Below are 21,309 nucleotides of genomic sequence, written 5' to 3'. Positions count from 1 at the left end.
ATGTTTACGCCTCCTTGGTGTTGGCATAGAAAAGGTCCAATATTTTATTGTCTCTGGTGTGGCGTATTATGTGAATGAAGGCAAAGAGGAGGAAGGAGAAGCATCATTGAAGTCACTAGAGAGAAGGAGGAGGGCATTTGGGTGCTGTGTTTGTAGCCTGCTCACAGCTGCAGTCAGTACGTCACAGGCTGGCTCACTGTTATTAGAGGGAGGTACGTACACCGCCACCGCGATCAAATGACTGAACTCTCGCGGGACATAGTACAGGCGCATGCTAACAGCTATCAGTTCAATGTCCCGACTGCAAAGATGTTCCTTAATAGTGATTTGACCAGGGTTACACCATCTATTATTAACAAACACAGCCAGCCCTCCTCCGTTCCTCTTACCGCTCTCCAGTGTCCTGTCCGGATTTGGAAGCCGTCCAATTCCACGATGGCGTCCGGCGTTAGCTCTGTTGGCCACGACTCCGTGAACATCATCAAGCTAGCCTCCCAGCAGTCAGCGCTGTTAACTCGGCCATTTTATTGGGAAGGGATCTAACATTGCCCATAATAACGGACGGGAGGACGGGGTGGTATCGTCTCCTACTTGCCAGGCGTTTAGCTCCCGCACGACATCCCCGTCTCTTCCTCCTCAGCTCGCGGGGGATATCGGGTCTCGCTCCGGGAGCCGGTGTCGTGCCAAAGTACTTACCCCCTGCCAAAATCTGTATCCCCTGTCGCGGGAGCGCGCACGCATTGACTGAAGGCGGCGCGATGTTACTACGTTTGTTTTCATTGAAAGGCACGAAGAATGTATGATTTTGTGTTTTTGATTTGCTGTAATTTAAACTTGGGTTTCCATAAAAGTGGTAGTCTTCGTCGGTGTGGATTTCAGCACACCATTCGCTACAATTTAACACGTAAAGTAAGCGTTTGACTGCGCCGAAATCGGGGGGAAATTCCCTGCATTTGCATTAGTTAGACCAAAGAAATTTTGCAATCAATGAAGCTACCATAAGGGAATTTCAGTGATCAAAACACGATGGAAAGGGGAGAGTATGAGTGATTCCAGCGAGATCAAATTAAGTGGCAAAATACAGATAGGTGGTATCCTGTTAGAGAACACGTAATTGTATTCCAATTGACTGATTTGTTTATTTTTTTTATAACCACTGATAGCCGCGTCAAGAGTAGCAAAAGAATAAAAAAAAAAATAAAGTCACTCGCGTTCTGCGTCGGACTCGAGATGCATTCACTGACCACTTACGCAGTAGGAAAGTTACCAGGGGGGACTGATTCTGGCAGCACCTGCCAGAATAGGTACCCCCCTCTAATCACAAAAATATTAACCCCAACCATCGAGGGACTTATTCTGTGTATGTATTGGATCATTTTGAGTATGTGTGGCAAATTTGAGCAGGATCCCTCTTTTCTAGGCAAAGTTACCAGGGGGGACTGATTCTGGCAGCCCCTGCCACAATAAGTACCCCCCCTCTAAGCACCTGCTTTGATAAATGCAGTAATCAAATTAATGCATTTGCAAACAATCACAAACACACATTTACATATTTATTTAAGTGCTAATACTATAACAAATAAATTTCACAAAGTAATACTGTGGGGGTTCGGGTTTGGGGGGCCTGGCAAGTTCTCCCTTTTCCTCTAGGTTCCGGCAGTCTCCCGCCAGGCACGCCTCCGACCGGAGAGGGCGTCGGCTCCTGCGCACCTGCAGCTCATCATCAGCAATCACCGCGGGGGTTTAAAGCTCAGCGCTGCCAGGAGCCAGACGCCGGATTATTCCGTGACCTACCTCGGTACCCGGTCCACGTCGACGTTCGCCTCGTGCACGTCGACGTTCGCCTCGTGCACGTCGACGTTCGCCTCGTGCACGTCGACGTTCGCCTCGTGCACGTCGACGTTCGCCTCGTGCACGTCGACGTTCGCCTCGTGCACGTCTGCTCCTTGTGCTATGCAACCCGAGTTAACCTTTGTCTGTCCTCGCTCTCCCTCCAGCCGCCCAGCGCCTGCCCGAGCCCGATCCTCCGCCGCCAGCCGCCGAGCCCCGGAGCGCCGATCGCACCTCGTTCGCCCGTACGCCGCCTGCCTGCCCTTCTCCGCTTCCGTCGGCTCGCCGCCGCCCTCACCTCCACGCCGCTCTCCTCGCCCGCGCTCCTCCCGCCTCAGCGCCGGTCCCCACCCAGCCCGTCGCCTCCGCTGCACCTCCGCTGGCGTGCACCTCTCCACCGCTGCGAGCGCTCCGGCACTGGCTCGCCGCTCTTCCACCTGCCCTCCTCTCCTGGCCTCCGAACCCGCTCCTCTTCCCCCGATCCTTTCAATAAATCCTCCTCAACCATCCACGCTTGCTCTTGGGTCCAGTCTTCCTTCCTCACGGTTCTCTGAACCATTACATAATACTACTGTATCATAGAACTTTACATACTGTAATAGTGCAGTCCTTGTGTAATATTTATGCTGTCCTCAGTAAATTGTGTCAGTTGTTTTATAATTGGAATTCTATTTCTATGTGTAATTTTGTTTATTGTTTGATCCTCAGTCGGTTACTTTGTGGCTTTTTGACTTTCTTTGCATGTAGGCTTAATATCATTACTGCGACACCTGGACCGAATTGAGTGTGTGGACACACTTGGACTGAAGAACTTCAGCCAGTTAAGTGTTGTAAACTGGCCAGATTTGCCAGTTGCAAATGAAGAAAGCACTCCTCGATTTCCTTCAAAAGTACAACAGGCAGACTGGATGGGAGGGTTGCTGAGGCTGTGACGTGTCGGAAGCTGTTGGATGACCATCTGATATGCCTCTCCTCACTAGGGTTGCAGGCATCCTGGAGCCTATTCCAACTGTCTTTGGCAGTAGGCGGGGGACACCCTGAACTGGTTGCCAGCCAATTGCAGGGCACACAGAGACGAACAACCATTCACACTCACATTCATACCTCGGGGCAATTTCGAGTGTCCAATCAACCCACTATGCATGTTTTTGGAATGAGGGAGGAAACTGGAGTACGAGTAGGAAACACACACAGTCATGGGGAGAACATGCATACTTACGTTGTCTTATTTTTTCATGGTTTATCATATTTACTTGAGGAACCTATGAATAAATCTTGTTAATCTTTGTGCGATTCATGTATCATGTACTGCCCTCCTGGTAAAATAAACTAGAGGGTGATTGTAAATTTCATTTGGTGTAATCATCACATTATTTGTCAGGTTTACACGAAAAAAAACTCAAATGTTGTATTCAGTACATGAATTTGCTTAGAAAAGAGGGATCCTGCTCAAATTTGCCACACATGCTCAAAATGATCCAATAAGTACACAGAATAAGTCCCTCGATGGTTGGGGTTAATATTTTTGTGATTAGAGGGGGGTACCTATTCTGGCAGGTGCTGCCAGAATCACTCCCCCCTGGTAACTTTCCTACTGCGTAAGTGGTCAGTGAATGCACCTCGAGTCCGACGCAGAACGCGAGTGACTTTATTTATTTATTTTATTCTTTTGCTACTGTTAGAAAGGTTCCGAAGTTGAGTGTCGTCATTGTTTGTGTGCTTGTTGAATGACTGGAGTCGCGTCGGTGCCGAGCTCTCGCGAGAAGCGCCCGCATACGGGTTACTGGCAAATGCCTGTTGCGCAGCAGTTGTTAGCCGACCACCACTAGCATGTGACGTGTTCGATGCCTCAGTGTCCGTGTGCGTTCCGGACCTCAAGTGAGTACACTAGTGTATTTATTTGTTTACATCGTTTATTCATCGCGCCGCTGTGCATCGTCATGTCTACTCCTGTCTAGTCTGTTTGTCGTCGTGCGTCCCCGCCATGTTTCTTGCCGTGCTCCGTCGCCGAGCTCCCTTTGAAGTTCGCCGCGTCACTGAATGTGTGCCTTTAGCTCGATGTGTGAATGCCTAAATGTTCCCCGCGGTGTGCTAGTTATATACAAGGAGGTTGTGCTCCACTAAAGCGCTCCATTGTATAGTTTATATAGTTTATACACCTAGGTGCGTCAGGTCTGCTGTAACCTAGGTAGTACGTCTGCTGTAACCTAGGTAGTACGCAATCCCTATTGCCGCCGCCATTGTGCGCCGTCCACGGCTGTAGTTGGCAACTGTTTGATGCAGTCGATGTGTCTCATTTGCATTTATGTAATTTGCGCATGCAGGTGCATTTTACAGCTTATGTTTGTTGAGTTGACTTATGTGCTGTTTCTTTCTGTTGCAGTACCACATGCGCTCACTGTTTGCCACACATGCTCACTGCTTCCCACCCGCTCATTGCTTAACGAGCTCACTGCCACAAGCTCACTACCCATGTGCACTTGCACATTAGCCCCCTCTCTCACTAGTTCACATGCATCCCAGCATGCATGAGTCCATCACCTCCCTTTCATCTGTGCCCATGTTTTGTCCGCCTGTTGCCTGTGCTATTGCATGTTGATTTGAAGATACGCCATTAAACCCACCAACCCACATCTTGGACTCATCCTTGTGTTCTGACCGACACCCAGGGGTGAAAAGAGCATACCCCCATTGAACCATATCACCTATACAGTCCACCCCCTAGGCTCTCCAACAGCTACTCTTGACGCGGCTATCAGTGGTTATAAAAAAAAAACAACAAATCAGTCAATTGGAATACAATTACGTGTTCTCTAACAGGATACCACCTATCTGTATTTTGCCACTTAATTTGATCTCGCTGGAATCACTCATCCTCTCCCCCTTCCATCGTGTTTTGATCACTGAAATTCCCTCATGGTAGCTTCATTGATTGCAAAATTTCTTGGTCTAACTAATGTAAATGCAGGGAATTTCCCCCCGATTTCGGCGCAGTCAAACGCTTACTGTACGTGTTAAATTGTAGCGAATGATGTGCTGAAAACCACACCGACGAAGACTACCACTTTTATGGAAACCCTAGTTTAAATTACAGCAAATCAAAAACACAAAATCATACATTCTTCGTGCCTTTCAATGAAGACAAACGTAGTAACATCGCGCCGCCTTCAGTCAATGCGTGCGCGCTCCCGCGACAGGGGATACAGATTTTGGCAGGGGGTAAGTACTTTGGCACGACACCTGTCCCGGAAGACACATTAAAGGCCATTTTTGATAACGATATACCACAATATATTTTCAGTTATTCTATATTTTTAAAAATTGAAAGAATACAACACACTTGCAATGGGAATATGAAGCGTCAAATTTGCTACACGAGCCAGATTTTTTTTTTTATTCCTCTGGATGACCCTGTGATTAAAATAAAGGTGTTTATGAAATGCCAAGTCAGTGTACTGTACTTTCAGCCCAATGTTGAACAAAGTGCCACCTAAAGGAGTCAAAAAATGCAACTGGTTGATGAACAAAATCTGAAGCTTTATTTCCCCAGTGTTAGAATAATATTAAGAGGTTATTCTACATTTGCCGTGAGGCAGCTTTATTTTAATACGTAGTGCATATCACATGTTGCAAATCTAGTGAAGTAGATTATGCTTGAGTGTTTGCAGTTTGAGTGGAAATGCAGGAGAAAAGCTGACGCAATCAATATCGTGCTGAATCCTGATAAGAGGTGTTTGCTGAAGCTGCTGCAACTACGACGACACCTATGCTAAAGAAGAATGTTGAGAATAATAAAGCGACTCTTATGAAGTGGCTACAGAGAAATAACATAAGAACAATTATTAACAAATGTAATAAAGAGAAGTTTAATATCACACTGCACAACATTAACTACACGGTATAGAGTTTGTCGCTAATTTTGGTTCACACATTAACTAACAACTCTGGGAACAGCCACCTGCACCCAGGTTAAGGCGACGCAAAATCAACATGAGAGAAGTGCGGACGTGAGCAGGATCAACAACAGCTGCGACCAGAATAAACATACCCTTGATCTGTTGTGTAAACCTGTATTGTGATATAACTCATGATTTTCAATAAAAGGCCCAGGGAGGTGCAGTAAGCTTCAGAGATTCGACCCGATCACTGGGGTAACATCTCTCCTGGCTGCCAGACTCTTGCCACTTGGTGTCCGTGTCAATTTTGTCTCTGAATTTCCTAAGGGAGGTGCAGTAAGCTTCAGAGATTCGACCCGATCACTGGGGTAACATCTCTCCTGGCTGCCAGACTCTTGCCACTTGGTGTCCGTGTCAATTTTGTCTCTGAATTTCCTACTTGTCATGGTAAGCGTCGCTTCACCACATTTGATGTGATTCTCCCGCGACATTTCAAAGTTCGGGCTGGATGGTGACTGGATCGAGCGGAGGGAACAGTGATGGCTGGAGAAAGACTGTGCACAGCAACTAATATTAAAACCCTCATCTTGAGGCCAGCCTCGCTTGAACATCCTGACGCTCGGCTCGATCACCATCCGACTGAACCAGAAGGGACAACACGGAACACCAGGGGTAAGATAAACTTTAAAAATAAATTATGTCTGATTGACGAACCTGACACCCAGCAAAGCAACACGCTATGAATGCTTACATTTTCTCAGTTTATTGTGAAGTGACATTAAACAGCCCTATTTCAAATGAGAAATGCATCCAGTAGTCCTACTGCTTCTATGTAAAATCTTCAAATGTAAACAGACGCAAAGTAGCCCATGTATTTTTTGCACAAATATATACAGTAAAACCTCCGCTGATGAACTCTTAAGCTCACGAACCTTTCGCCTCAAGAACATTAAATTTGCAAGCATATAGTCTCTGCTAACGAACTAGTTTTCGGCGGACGAACCAAACCACGCGGTCGAACAGCGCCACGGTGGTGGCCACGAGAAGCTGACGCACGCTCACGGCGGTGGCCACGAGAAGCTGACGCACGCTCACGGCGTCCCAGTTAGTCACCCCCTTTCTTTGAGTGCGGACGTGATTTGTGTTTGATAGACATTTTGGACCATATTGAGTGTACTTTTGCTATTATGGGACCGAAAAAGACCCCACCACTGGCTAGTATTAAGCCTAAGAAGACATGTCATGTCATTACACACACCGCTTATCCTGTACAGGGTCGCGGGAGGGCGCTGGAGCCTATCCCAGCTGACTACGGGCGAAAGGCGCACTACACCCTGAACTGGTCGCCAGCCAGTCACACGGAAGACATAAACACCGTCACTGAGTGGGAACTGAACCCACGCTGCCCGCACACAACTCGGGCGAGTGTACCACTACACCATCAGTGACTTGCCTAAGAAGACATTAAAGAAAATTACGATCGAGCAGAAGAAGGAGATCATTGAAAAACACGAACGAGGTGTGCGTTTGTGTGACTCAGCGTCCCAGTACCTGTACGCTCGGTCTACCATTGCTAACATCCTTAAGAACAAGGAAGCTCTAAAGGGTGCGTGTGTGGCTAAGGGTGTTTCTGTGTTGTCTAAGCAATGGTCTCAGGCAATAGAAGAGGTTGAAAAACTTCTGTTGATTTGGATTAATGAAAAGCAGCTAGCAGGGGACAGTGTGAGTGAGGGTATTATCGCACCGCAACTTCACTCCGATATCATCAAGAGGCAACCTGGAAGTACATCATGATGATTTCAAGGCTAGCCACAAATGGTTCGAGAAGTTTGAGACCTATCCCTTAGGGATTATTGGAAGGACCATTTCAATGTGTATCATTGTGTTCAACTGATAGAAAAGGCTTGGCATGATGTTACCTTTTGAACCTTGAAAGCAGCATGGAATAAGTTGTGGCCCGCATGCATCCTTGAGAGGGACTTTGAAGGATTTGATCCTCAAGACTCTGTTGTTGTGACCGACATTGTTTCCATGGGACAGAACATGGGACTCCAAGTGGATGCAGATGATGTCGAGGAGCTTTTTGCTGACCATAATGAGGTCCTCAACACAGAGGATTTGATTCGCCTTTAAAAGGACAAGCATCCATCCATCCATCTTCTGTAACACTTCTCCTCACTAGGGGGTGCCGGAGCCTATCCCAGCTATCTTTGGGCAGTAGGCGGGGGACACCCTGAACTGGTTGCCAGCCAATTGCAGGGCACACAAAGACGAACAACCATCCGCGCTCACACTCATACCTAGGGGCAATTTACAGTGTTCAATCGGCCTACCATGCATGTTTTTGGAATGTGGAAGGAAACCGGAGTACCCGGAGGAAACCCACGCAAGCACGGGGAGAACATGCAAACTCCACACAGGATGGCCGGAGACGGGATCGAACCCACGCTGTCTCTCACTGTGAGGCCATCGTGCTAACCAGTTGACCACCGTGCCGCCCCAAGAGGACAAGCAGAAGAAAGCCATTCAAGAGTTGTCATCTGAGGACGAGGAGGAGGAGATGGCTGCAGCATCAAGTGAGCGCATCAAGACCATGTTAGCTAAGTGGAGTGATGTGCAGGCTTTTTTCGAACAGTACCATTCAGAAAAGACTGTGGCTATGAGAATCATCAACATGATGAATGATAATGTGATGCCTCAGTTTCGTAAGACCTTACAACTCAGAAAGCAACAGGTGTCAATTAAGAGGTTTTTAGTCAGCAAAAAGGATAAAGAGTCTCCTTCTAAGAAGCAAAGAAGAGAAGCCACACCGTATAGAAGGTGACTATCCTTCCAAACAGTAAGTCCCTCCCTCCTCCTCCCACTCCATTCCATCAAGCCATCAACTACCATCACAAAGGTAAATAAAATGACTTTATTTTACAGTACAGTTTATTTCTTTAATTCCAATACAATAGCACATTTATTATACATAAAATACGGTATATTTTTGTGTTGTTTTAAGGCTTATTTAGAAGAAATGTATGTTTTATGGGGACCTGGGAACGGATTATTTTCATTTTAATGGTCTCTTATGGTAAATAAATGTTCGGAAGATGAACATTTTGCCTTACACACACTTTCTGGGAACCAATTATGTTCGTGAGCTGAGGTATCACTGTACATCAAATGTAAACAGATGCAAAGTAGCCCACATATTTTTTGCACAAATATAGATATCAATCTGAATAAGAATCATTTTAAATAGTTACTGCAAATTTAAAAGAAAAAAGAGTTAGACTGTATTGTAATTTTTGACAACATTTATTGTCAATATCCCACAAATCAATAAAACTAAAAAATTAAAACTTGGGACAGCATTGTGAAAACAGTTTTACATTCAATACACAATATACCTCCATTTTCTAAATCGCTTATCCATCCATCCATGATCTGTACTGCTTCTCCTCACAAGGGTAGCGGCGGGTGCTGGAGCCTATCCCAGCTATCTTTGGGCAGTCGGCGGGGTACACCCTGAACTAGTTGCCAGCTAATCGCAGGGCAACACATAGACGAGCGACCAGGCTCACTCACACTAATACCTAGGGGCAATTTAGAGTGTCCAATCAACCTGCCATGCGTGTTTTTGGAATGTGGGAGGAAACTGTAGTACCCGGAGGAAACCCACACAGGCACAGGGAGAACATGCAAACTGCACACAGGGAGGCCGGAGCCGGAATCAAACCCATGACCACTGCACTGTGAGGCTATCGTGCTAACCAGTCATCCACCGTGCTGCAAATCACTTATCTTCAACTTTAACATGTCATCAGTGGGTGGATGAGGTAATAGAGAGAAGCGCTAGAAGCGTTAGAAAAATGCTATTTAAGTGACAGCCCATTTGGTTCTCATCTGCGAGGCCACTCCTTCCGGCTCACGAACAGCACGCCAGACCATTTCCTGTTTCGTAGTTTGTCGTATTATTTTGTATTTTCTGTCCAGACACTTGTTAAATTGCCTGCTATTTTGCTTTAACACGATTCCACCGAGACCTTTGTGAGGTGTACTCCATCACGTAAGCACGTAATTCAGTCTTTTATGATCAACAACATTACGTTAGCTTTGCAACTAGAAAGGCTTTTCCGTCCTTCCCTCGGATAGTTACTCCTCATAATCCCTTTGTGGAGGGGCACTGTCAGAGAGGCACTGTCAGGCCGGAAGAGGCAGTGTCAGGCCAGAAGAGGGGAGGTTTTTCTCTCTCTTTTTCTTTTTAAACATCTCTCAACCCTCAAGTAGAAGCGCATAGCTTTCTCAGCATAGGAGGTCGGCAAGATGGCGTCCTGGACGGTGGACGTGTAGCGCGCAATGAAACTATTATGTATCACATTAAAAACGGTGGATAAATCTGCAACCACTAGGCCAGTAACCAAAGATGTTATATTGCTTTGTGAACCAAAAGAATAGCAACCAACATGTTTGTTAGTGTGAATTTGTCAAGGAAGAAAAGTTGCTAATTGACTACCTGCTAAATACAATACTTTACAATACAATACAACTTTATTTATCGAGCGCATTTCACAACAGCTGGAGCTGTAATAGCAACTTTCCGGCTCAGATATCCACCAATTGAGTCAGTCAGGCAGTGATGTCAGGAAAAATAGATTGTATAAGTATCGACAAGAGCATGTCTCTTTTGAGCCAGGAAATTGACACGTTTGGTGGCAAGTGCGCACCGCTCCCTGAGTCACCTCCCAGCAGTCCAGGCGGGAAAAAACAACGAAAGCAAAGAAGCACAAAGAGGTCTGCAGTACTAATAAAATGTATTCTGAGTCCGTGAACATCTCACATGCTAACAAGCTGAATTTGTCTCAAAATAGAAAAATCCTCACTGAGATATGGGAGCAGATGCAAAGAATTAAGACAAGGGTAAGAAGAATGAAGAAGATATAAAGATCAACAAAGTAAAGTTGGACACCATGGGAAAAAACATCTCAGGGCTGCGGCAGCAGAGTGAGGATGCGGAGCGCTAGAGCCGGAGAATCTACGCCTGTATGGGATGAAGGAGTTGGCCACAGAGAATATTCGAAAAGGAGTATGCCAGCTCCTTGCAACACTTGCACCAGAAGATAAGGAGAAACTGGGGTTTCTTGTTGACGGAGATCACAGAGTTGGAGTCAGGCGCGAGGATAAAATGCTGCCTGTCATCATTCAAATAACTATGAGATCTTTCAGACACAAACTGTGGAGAACATTACGTGATAACTGGATCTTAAAAGAGAAGAAACTCCTTGTCAAAAAGGATCGGATGCTCAGTGACAAGCTGCAAAAAAACTACTTTTTGTCACTAGTCGAGGCTGCCAGGAGGCAGGGGAAGTGTTCTGGCTTTTGTGGTCCCGATGCGTACATCGAGGAGAAAAAGGTGACGGCGACCGACTGATCAAGATACGTATCCAACTGGCTTATTATTTATGGTTATCTCTTTAATAAGTTATGCTGGTGGAGATGTTTGTTCACAGATTGGTGGTTCAAAATATTTTTTTATAAGGTAGCAGCAGTTGAAGTTTGAGCTCGTGTAGGTTTGTGCTTTGTATTTTTATTTGTATTTTGTTGTTGTTGTGGAAGTTAAATAATCATATTTTGAAAGACAAACAATTTGAAGAAAGTGTAGAATTGCTTGCTAAGCATATTTTCAATTCGAAAGAAATGGACCCAATGCAGAAATGGGAATTCTTTAAATTTAAAGTGAGAGAGAGATTCTGCAATTAAAATGAGTAAGGAAATCAAGAAATAAACACTAGTAAAGAAGATCATTTGTTGACCCAACTGCGACAGTTAAATTCTCAACAAATATTATCTGAAAATGAAAAAAGAGAGTTTCAAAAGTGAAGATTTATATAATCTGTATATTAATTTGGCAAAAAGTGCTTTTATCAGGTCCAAAGCTAAGTGGTTAGAAGAGGGCGAAAGAAATTCACACACAGTAACCGTCACTGAGCGGAAACCAATCTCACGCTGCTGAACACCAGTCAGGCAAGTGTACAACTTCACCATATACACTGTGTACGAGTATTACTTTATTATTGTAATGTCCTTCTATGTATGTAAGCACTAGAATTATTTGTCATCAGAACCTCAAACATGTAATTGTTTTGGTCGAAGTGTAACTGTCCTTGGAATTCAAATGTTTCCACATTGGCGTCAAAATTTGAAATTCATGTTGTTTTACCAAACGGCACTACCAGTTGTCAGGATGGCAGAGCGGACTAAGGGGCTGCATTAACGTTGCAATCTCCCCAAGAGGGGTTTGTTCTAATCTCACTTCTGAAAAATGCCATTGAAAGTACCAACCAAGAACCAAGCAAACACAGTCAAGAGAGCTTTACCAGTTGTCAGGATGGCACAGCGGTCTAAGGTGCTGTGTTCAGGTTGCAGTCTTCCATGGAGGCGTGGGTTAAAATCCCACTTCTGAAAAATCCCATTGAAAGTACCGATCAAGAACCAGCAAACACAGTCAAGAAGCCCCTACCAGTTGTCAGGATGGCAGAGCGGTCTAAGGCGTTGCATTCAGGTCGCAGTCTGCCCAGGAGGCGTGGGTTCAAATCCCACTCCTGAAAAATCCAATTGAAAGGATGAAACCAGAACCAATCAAAGACAGTCAAGAGAGCACTACCAGTTGTCAGGATTGCAAAGCGGTCTGAGGCACTGCATTCAGGTTGCAGTCTCTCCAGGAGGCATTGGTTCAAATCTTACTTCTGAAATATCCCATTGAAAGTAACAATCAAGAACCAAACAACACACTGCAATCAGGTCGCAGTCTCCCTAGGAGGCATGCGATCAAATCCCATTAAAAGTACCTGTACAAAAAAACGTCCCGACCAGAAGACATCTATAAGTTATTATTCTGTTATACACACAGCGCCACCCCGTGTTAAAAAAAAAAAAAAATTACATTTTACCGTACTGCACGGAGCCCTTTTAACAAATCCGACTAAACTAAAAATTTTTCACAACAGCCTCAATACATTGATCTTTCTCTCTGCTGAATTTTAGGCAAAAGGCATGGCCATTACAGTGCTGAAAAGTCTGATTGTACTCTGTGGCAACAAAAGCTCCGGCAACATGATTCAGATGATCCTATCTACTCAAAGTTTTTCACATTTGAGGATAGTCCAGCCCTGAAGACATCCACCAACATGTTTTTCACCATAGTGGTAGCGCTGGTTAACTGGTTAAAGCAAATACAAGTTATTTTGTTTGATGTTTTTCTCCGAGCAGGTCAACAAGGTCGCCCTCATATATGCTTGGATGAGTGTTTAGGCCTTGAGGATGTCACAATACGAAATTCGTCATTTTTCATGAAAAGTTGTGGGCGTGGCATCGAACAGTTCGGCAATAAAATAACGCTGATTTTGAGGTTCTAAATATGAAGGAAAACTCGTGAAACTTTGCACACACATCAGGCCTGGTAAAATCATCAATATTTTATAGGTTAGTTGTGCAGCTTTTTAAAAATGGCTTGCCATCGCCCTCTAGAAATGTTCAAAAAACAGCCCTGGCTGAGTGTTTCACCTATCTTTTTAAAATTTTATGGAGTATGTATAAGGCCAAGACCTACAAAAAAGTCTCTTGGAGCCATGAGCTAAGTTTTACAGGAAGCCGGACATATTTATGTTAGGACCGCTTCCCAGCGAGTCGACGGGAGAAGAAGGCGCAGGGGTGGAGTCGCTGGTCGACCGGGGACCGCTGGGAAAGGACGGCCCCCACTCCCGAATCAGAGGCGTCCACCTCTACGACAAAAGGGAGATTCGTGTTAGGGTGATGCAGTACAGGCGGGTTCGTGAAAGCCCCTTTCAGGCTTGTGAATGCTGCTTCGGCATGATTGTCCCAAACAAAACGAGTCTTTGTGGACGTGAGGCGAGTGAGGGGCAAGGCCCGGCGACTATAGTCCTTAATAAACCTCCTGTAGAAGTTCGCGAACCCTAGGAAGCGTTGTAGCTGTTTGCGGGTAGTTGGCACCGGCCAGTCCACCACCGCGCGGGTCTTGGCCGGGTTGGCCTTGAGTTGTCCGTTTTCTACTACTAGGAAAGGCACGGAGGTTCTATGAAACTCGCATTTCTCTGCTTTAACAAAGAGTTTGTTCTCGAGGAGCCGCTGTAATATGGCGCGAACGTGCTGCTGATGTTCGCTGACGGTCCGGGAGAATATGAGAATGTCGTCTAAATAAACAAAACCGCAGACGTTTAACATGTCCCTCAGTACATCATTTATGAGCGCTTGAAACACGGCCGGCGCGTTGGATAAGCCGAAAGGCATGACCAGCTACTCAAAATGCCCTAGGGGAGTTTTAAACGCGGTCTTCCACTCGTTGCCCTCCCTGATCCGGACCAAGTGATAAGCACTTCGAAGGTCCAACTTGGAAAAGATGGTTGCGGATTGTAAGGGCGCGAACGCAGAGGCAGCGGGTATCGATTTTTTACCGTTATTGCGTTTAGCTCCTTGTAATCTACGCACGGACGTAAGCTTTTATCTTTCTTCTCAACAAAGAAAAGACCTGCCCCGACCGGGGACGTGGACGGTCGAATCAGGCCTGCGGCCAGCGATTCGGTAATATAGTCTTTCATGGCACCTTGCTCTGGTTGTGAGACCTTGTATAAGCGAACTGACGGAAGCACCGGATTTGGCAGAAGGTCAATTGCGCAGTCGTAGGGACGGTGTGGGGGCAAAGACTTGGCCCTCTCCTTGCTGAATACAGCGCGGAGGTCATGGTAAATTGCCGGGACATTATCGAGATTTACTTCTCTTATCGGGGCTACCCTGACCTGCAGATCCTCCTCGGCGGAACGTAAGCAATGAGCATAACAGAAAGGGCTCCAGCTCTGGATCGCTAGTCGACCCCAGTCGATATCCGGGTTATGTGTTTTCAGCCATGGGATACCCAAGACGACCGGGGCTGGTCTAGACGGCATCACGAAAAAAGAACGCTTTTCAATATGGTTACCGGAAAGTTTCAGCGTCAGGGGCTCGGTTAAACGTCGGATGTCTGCTAGGAGTCGACCATCGAGGTCGCATAGTTTTTCGGAACGGTCTAGGTTCGTGACGGTACAACCGAGCTTAGCGACTAACCCGGCATCTATGAAACAATCGTCTGCTCCCGAATCGATCAGTGCCCGAATCTTGATGGAGGTGTTCATGACTATGAGTTCCCCCTCCACCTCGAGTCGCCGACTGTTCCCGGCTCTGTCCTGCGTTTTCGCTGCGATGTCTGGCTGCCCCTCTCTGGGGTTGGAGGTCGCAGGAAGGTCGACCACGGACTCACAGCGGTCCTCGCGACGAGTAGGCGACCCTCGGCGGCTGGCTCTTTGGGAACAGGTCGACACTCGATGACCCTGGATGCCGCAGTAGAAACACGCCCCTGACTCGCGACGACGCTCTCGTTCGCGGGAATCAAGACGGCTGGCTCCCAGCTGCATGGGCTCGTTGGCTGGTGGCGGCTCGGGAACCCGGAAACGTGGTGGCTCGTGGCGACGCTGCTCTAGCCCTCGTTCGCGGTGACGCTCTCGCAGACGGTTGTCTAGACGGATGGCCAGGGTGATGAGCTCCTCCAGAGTCTCGGCGTCGTCTCGGGTCGCCAGCTCGTCCTTCAGGGCGGGGCTCAGCCCTCTCCGGAACACCGTTCACAGGGCACAGTCGTCGAAACCACTTTCGGCGGCTCGGATGCGGAAGGCGATGGAGTAGTCAGCCACCGACCGGGAACCCTGGGTGCAGTCCAGAAGCTCTGCTCCCGCTTCCTTTCCCCGAATCGGATGGTGGAACACCCTCTGGAACTCCGTGAGGAACGCGGGGAACGAGGAGCGAATCTCTGGACGGGCATTGCTCACGGCCATTGCCCATGCACTTGCTTGACCAGTCAGGAGGCTCATCATAAAAGCTACCTTTGCACTATCGTGGGAGTAGGTTAAGGGCTGCTGGTCGAAGATCAACCGACAGTGGTGGATGAATGGGCCGCAAAGGCCGGGTTCTCCGCCATAGCGGTCGGGATGGGGCATACGCGGCTCCTGGATCGGGTGGCCTGAAACAGAAAGTCCCGTCGGGGGAGCGACTGGGTTGGGGACCGGAGCGACCGGGGCCGCCAAAGTGCTCAAATGAGCATCTAGGCTCGTTAACCTGTGAGCCAGCTGGCCGACCGCTTCGCGCAAGGTTGCGAGTTCGGACGCCTGCTGGCCTACCATGCGTCCTTGACTGGCCAATGCATTAAATACTCTCTCAGAGTCAGCGGAATCCATGGTCGGATTATTCTGTCAGGACCGCTTTCCAGCTCCGGCTGGGAAGCGGTGAAGGGTGGATTCTTAAGCGCTGACACAGGAGGTGGTGTTTAGCAAGGTATTTATTTAGACCGTCAAGCAGGTTACAATAATCACTAGGGAGTATTCTCTTATCAATTTCGTATACTAATAGGTTTCTATGATTACAACCGCCGGGATAGACGGAACAAAAAACGCTGGAGGACACAGTCACACCAGGAAATAAATCACGAAATAACAAAAAGCGCTTGCAAGGCAAGGAACCGAAAAACGAATAATTGCTTACCACAAAAAGGGTGAAGACAAATCCAAATACGACGATAACAAAAGGCGAGCCGAAAAGTAGCTAGAAGCGTCAAACAATAAACACAAAAGTACACACGAGCAACACACGGAATCAATCGCGACAAGAACCAAAACTATGAGCATGAGCAAAAGCAGTAACATGAGCAACGCTGGATAATAATCCGACGCGGGTCTGACCGCGTCGGTGGCTTAAATAGTCCGCAATCAATGTCTTGATCAGACGCAGCTGTGTGGCTCGTGAACGCGTCCCGCTCGTGGCCGATTCCAGGAACGGGCGCCGTCGGACCACGCCCACTTGCTGCAACCACAACAGACGGATCGTGACAATTTAATTTACTTAAAATGGGGCGCGTCACCACAATGGACTAAATGCTAGATAACTCCTCTGCACATGCTCTCAAAAAATCCAAAACTTCCCCTGTACATAAAACGTCCCGACCTGAAGACGCCTATATGTTATTATATTGTTATACACGCAGTGCCACCTCATCGTATCAAAAAAATATTTTTTTTTACATTTTAATATACTGCGCGGAGCCCTTTTAACAAAGCCGACTAGAAATTTGTCAGAACAGCCTCAAGACGTTGATCTTAGTCTATGCCGAATTTTGTGACTTTTTTTTTTGTCGCCATTACGGTGCCTCAAAAATGTATTAATCTCAGTGGCAACAAAAGCTACCATAACATGAATAAGATGATCCTAACTTCTAGAAATTTTTCAAAACTGAGGATAGTCCAACCCTGAAGAAATCTTCCAACTTATTTTTCATCGTGATGGTAGCGCTACCAACTGGTTAAAGTCAATACAAATTATTTTCGATGATGTTTTTCCCTGAGCAGGTTAAAAAGGTCGCCCTCATATTTGCTCGGATAAGTGTTTAGGCCTTCACGGTGTCACGATACGAAATTCGTCATTTTTGTGAAAAGCTGTGGGCGTGGCTTCGCACTTCACCAATAAAACAATGCTGAATTTGAACTTTGCACGCACATCAGGCCTGACAAAATCATCAATATTTTATTAGTTTCTCGTCCAGTTTTTTTTTTTTAAATGGCTCGCTATCGCCCTCTAGAAAATTTCTAAAAAGCAGCCCTGGTTGAGTGTTTCTCCGAGCTTTTTGAACATTTTATGGAGTATGTATCAGGCCAAGACCTACAAAAAAGTCTCTTGGAGCCATGCGCTAGGTTTTACAGGAAGTCGGCCATTTTTGTATTTACTTAAAAGGGGGCGGGTCACCACAATGGACTAAATGCTTAATAACTCCCCTGCTCATGCTCTAAAAAAATCCCAAACTTTCCCTGTACACAAAATGTCCCGACCTAAAGACATCTATATTATACTGTTACACACACAGTGCCACCTCATGGTATCAAAACAATATATTTTTTTTACATTTTAATACACTGCACGGAGCCCTTTTCAGCAAGCCGACTGAACATTTGTCAGAACAGCCTCAAGACATTGATCTTAGTCTATGCTGAATTTTGTGACTTTTCAGCAAAGGCCGTTGCCATTACGGTGCCGCAAAAATTTATTAATCTCTGTGGCAACAAAAGCTACCGTAACATGAATCAGATGATCCTAACTTCTAGAATATTTTCAAATTTGAGGATAGTCCAACCCTGAAGACATCTACCAACTTATTTTTCATCGTAGTGGTAGTGCCACTTACTGGTTAAAGCAAATACAAAGTTATTTTTGTTGATATTTTTCTCAGAGTAGGTGAAAGAGTTTGCTTACTTTGAGGTTTGAAATTTGAATGAAAACTCATGAAACTTTGCATCCAAATCAGGCCGGGCAAAATCATCAATATTTTATTAGTTTGTCGTGCAATTTTTTAAAAATGGCTCGCTATCGCCCCATAGAAATAAAAAAGAACAAAAAAAATTTTCCGGATCTGTTTCATTAAACTTTTTGAGAATTTGATGAAGTATGTACAAAGCCGAGACATAATAAAAAGTCTCTGGGAGCCACATGCTAAATTGAAAGGTAGTTGGCCATTTTGACTTTACTTCAAACATTGACGAGACTTTGAGAACAAAAGCTGCTCTTACTTTCATGTATTCTGTACAGCAGAGGTATTCAATTAAAAGTCACAGAGGTCCACAACGAAAATTTCTTCCAATTAAAAGGTCCGAACCAAAGTCCAACTTCCCGAAATGTCTAGCCTATGTTCACATTTTTATATAGTTTCAATATTTAGTCACTTTAAACAGAGCGCACTTACATACTAAATATTTAGCAATGTTCCCATTAAACACCTTTGCCAGTCAAACAAATATAAGGCGTTTATTTCACATTCAAGAAAATGTGGCTCCAGGAATTTAAGGGTGCCACTTCCATAGAAAAACTGTAAAATATCTCCTGCAGAAATATATCAAGTGCAAAGCATTGAGTTAACATCTTTTACCTTTTTTTTTAAAATCAAACGTGTTATCAGCCTAAAAAAAACGGAAAGCCTAATTATCCGAGTAAACCAGGTCAACATGTTCAGTACACAATCAATAAAAATGGCTGTCCTCATGAAAAACTAATTCAAAATGAGCTTTGACACCACTTTTTCTTTTAAATATTTTTTTAACTTCTCTTTATGAGAAAAATGAGTTTGTGACTGCCCTGCCAGTGATTTAATTCTGGGTTGGAACGGAGTCAGGGCCATTGGGATTTGGTAGATTATTTCACACATCTGGGCTTTGTGTTTTCCTTTAAATAATGTTTGTGCAACCACATTTAAGCACTCCTTCACAACTTCCCCATCACTGAATGTTTTTTTATGTTTCCCCAAAATCCATGATACTTTGAGTGAACATTCGTTTGCATGCCGCTGGGCCGTAAACGAAAAAGTAAAAATCTGTTATACTGCACTCGAAGTTCGATGTTTTTGCGTGCGCTCACCTGAAACGTCAGCGGATAACTGTGCACAAAAGGGCGGTGGTTTGTTTCGTTGTGGCGCTTCGCAATGTTGCGACGGTTTTGGAGCATATGATGCACACTGGTTTTAAATTGGCTGCAGCCAGATCGAAACTAAATTTCTCCGTTCATTCATTTAAAACAAGACGCATCGACCTCGCTAACTTTTTAGCAAGGCATACTGTCAGCAGCACTCTCACCCGGTCTGCTGCGCAATTGGCAGTGGATCGTAAACAAAAGATTTGATTGGCTCAAATCAGTGACGCCTTTTCCGTATTTACTAGAATTGCAGCGCCAACGTTTGCGAATGCGACCTGAAAAAAATTCATCATAGATTGGCCATGGGTCCGGTCCGAACCATCCCGCGGTCCGGATCCTGGTACCCAGCCAGTCACAGGGCTGACATAGACACCGTCGCCGAGTGGGAACCGAACCCACGTTGCCCGCACACAAATCAGGCGAATGTACCACTACACCATCAGTGACTCAGTCTGCCAACAGTCTTTCTGGAATTTGGAAACTACATGCAGGCGAGTCGCACCGGATGAGACGCCATGAAGTAGAAAAATGTGGCCGTAAATGCAGCCTTTGGAGGACACAGCTTGGGAATTTGAACACCAATTATGCCAATTTCTGCTTTATTGACCAGCCTCTAGTAGACTTGAATTGTTTGCCTAGTGCCCAAAAAATGGCTGGAAATACTTCCTACACGTCCACCACTAGGAGTGTGACAATAGCTCGATTTGGTGATGCATCACGATATTTTGTCTTCCGATCGATTATCAATACGCCTACAGCACGTATCGATATTTTAAAAGAATATAAAGATTCCTATAAACGCTCCTTCATTGTTCATTGAGCCATTACTTGGCGTCCACTAGGGGCGTGGCTCAGAGGAGCGGCGGGGAAGCAGGCTGAAGTCGCCACGCAAAGAAGACAATTGGAGCAAGTTTAAAAAAAAAAAAAAAAAAAGTTAAATGATGCGCCGGCATCACTTAAGTCAAAGATATGGCTGCATTTCGGATTTTGTCGGTCACTGATGGTGTAGTGGTACACTCGCCCAAGTTGTGTGCGGGCAGCGTGGGTTCAGTTCCCACTCAGTGATGGTGTCTATGTCTGCTCTGTGACTGGCTGGCGACCAGTTCAGGGTGTAGTGCGCCTTTTGCCCGAAGTCAGCTGGGATAGGCTCCATCACCCTCCCGCGACCCTGTACAGGATAAGCGGTGTGGATAACGGCATGACATGACATGACATTGCGGATTTTACAGTAGTGAGGATAAAACTAAGCTGGCGAAAGATTTTGCTGTGCAAAGAACTGTTTCACAACAGTAAGGTACATTGGAAACACGACGAATATGCACAGCCACTTGCAGCACCACTACCCAGCACTCGTCGCAAGCCAAAAAGCCGCCCTTGTCAGCTTGCCTCCTGGCGACACCAGCGTGGGTTCTCTACTGCAAGCAAAACTCTCTTTTAATTCTGCCAGGGCAACGTCTATCACGCAAAGCATCTCTATTTTCAAGGATCTCCGCCCGTATAGCACACTTGAGAATGATGGTTTTTGCTACATGATGCACACTGTAGAGCTACGGTACAAAATACCAGTCGAAAACATTTCACTGAGAAAACAATTCCAGCTTCATACGAGGAGACCAGGGCTCAAGTTATGAATACACTCGAGACCTTAGAACGAGTGGGTCTTACCTGCGATGGATGGACATCAAATGCCACACTCTCTTTTGTCACCATCACCACGCATTTCATCAGAATCAGAATGCGCTTTATTGTCATTGTACTGTTGGAGTTGAGTCACCGTGGAAATGAGAAGTAGTTAGTAACGCAACCTTTAAAAGCCAAACTTACTCCAACGCGTGTTCGTTTTTTTGTACTCAAGAAGAAAAGGGTCAAATAAAGACTCAACAACTGATAAGAGTTTCGATATTTAGTTTCTTCAATTTCTGGAGTTCAGGAAATAATACAAAGACAGATATCTGGGCGGCTTTTTCTTAATCTCACGAGAAACTGCACTCGGGCGAGCACAGTCGAAAAATGTGCGCCATCTTTCACCCCAGCTTCAGTTTTTATAGAA

This window comes from Idiotropiscis lumnitzeri, chromosome 3 (assembly GCF_059441095.1).
Source record: "Idiotropiscis lumnitzeri isolate Australia: NSW breed Sydney's pygmy pipehorse chromosome 3, RoL_Ilum_1.0, whole genome shotgun sequence".
Taxonomy (NCBI): domain Eukaryota; kingdom Metazoa; phylum Chordata; class Actinopteri; order Syngnathiformes; family Syngnathidae; genus Idiotropiscis; species Idiotropiscis lumnitzeri.
The sequence above is the reverse complement of the archived record's forward strand: the minus strand, read 5'-3'. Positions refer to the sequence as shown.